The sequence below is a fragment of the Silene latifolia genome, chromosome 9 (assembly GCF_048544455.1).
Source record: "Silene latifolia isolate original U9 population chromosome 9, ASM4854445v1, whole genome shotgun sequence".
Lineage (NCBI taxonomy): Eukaryota > Viridiplantae > Streptophyta > Magnoliopsida > Caryophyllales > Caryophyllaceae > Silene > Silene latifolia.
In genome coordinates this window covers 202,631,083-202,632,169 of record NC_133534.1, presented here as the reverse complement: position 1 = coordinate 202,632,169, position 1,087 = coordinate 202,631,083, and the positions used below count along the sequence as shown (strand labels likewise).

Sequence of the window (1,087 nt, the reverse complement as noted above, 5' to 3'; positions counted from 1 at the left end):
TTAAGGAATAGGACCATTGCAAGGGTTAGAACCTCTTCTCAAGCAACCATAAACCAAGCAAATCCACCCATACAACCTCTCATTGAAAACACAACTCAACAACAACCAAACAACACAATTGAGCCTTCAATAGAAAATCCATTTCACAACTTCCAATTTTCTAATAGCCCACCTCAAACACCACCCCCTCATATACCAAATCCACCACCACCGATGGCTTTACGTGACCATAACCGTCCTAACCACAATGATGCTTGTGACCCAATTAATTTTGGCACCTTGGCCCCAAACAACTTTGAAATGCATCCCGCCCAAGTCGGGTTGATTGAGAAGGATTTGTTCGGGGGGGGGGGGGGGGGGGCATATTGAAGAGGATACTCATGCTCACCTCCGGAAGTTTAAGAGGAAGGTTTCAATGATGAAAAAGAATGGGGTGTCCGAGGTCACCTTGAGAATGACGTTGTTTCCGTTTTCATTGACGGGCAAGGCGGACCGGTGGTTGAACATTCATCCCCCGGATACCTTCACGACATGGGATGCCTTGGCTAAAGCATTCATGGCCAAATATTACCCTTCATCAAAGACCGCAATGCTCCGTAATGAGATTCATACATTTCAACAAGAAGACGGGGAGTCTTTAGGTGAAGCTTGGGATCGATATCAAGACTTAATAGCAAGTTGTCCCCATCATGGAATCCCGGAATGGTACATCACTCAAACATTCTTTCAAACGTTGCTACCTAGGACTAAGGAGATGGTAAATGCCTCCGCGGGGGGAGGATTTGATCACTTGAATGATGAAGAAGGTATGCCATTGATCAAGAAAATGGTGGACTCCGAGCCAAACAGATGATTCAAGATATGATAGAACAGGTTCATCTCATTCGACAGAAGATGAAGGCGGCGCTGATATTGTCCTAATTTAGGACGATTGAGCCCCGTCTTATTCTCTTATTTTAAATCGATTTTGTGCGTTTCATTAATTAAATAGCTCATTGAATTACTAATTTATAATAATTAGTCGTCGTAGTTATATTTATTATTTAGTCGGATTTTTATTTAGTATTAATATTAATATCGTTTTATT

The 1,087-nt window shown here is 42.0% G+C and overlaps 1 non-coding gene across 1 annotated transcript; it reads right to left on the bottom strand.

The window, feature by feature from the left end:
- Positions 1–589: 589 nt before the first annotated feature.
- LOC141603463 (small nucleolar RNA R71) lies at positions 590–696 on the bottom strand. Its single transcript, XR_012525338.1, has one exon. It is a non-coding gene; the product is annotated as a small nucleolar RNA R71 (small nucleolar RNA).
- Between the last annotated feature and the right edge of the window lie 391 nt (positions 697–1,087).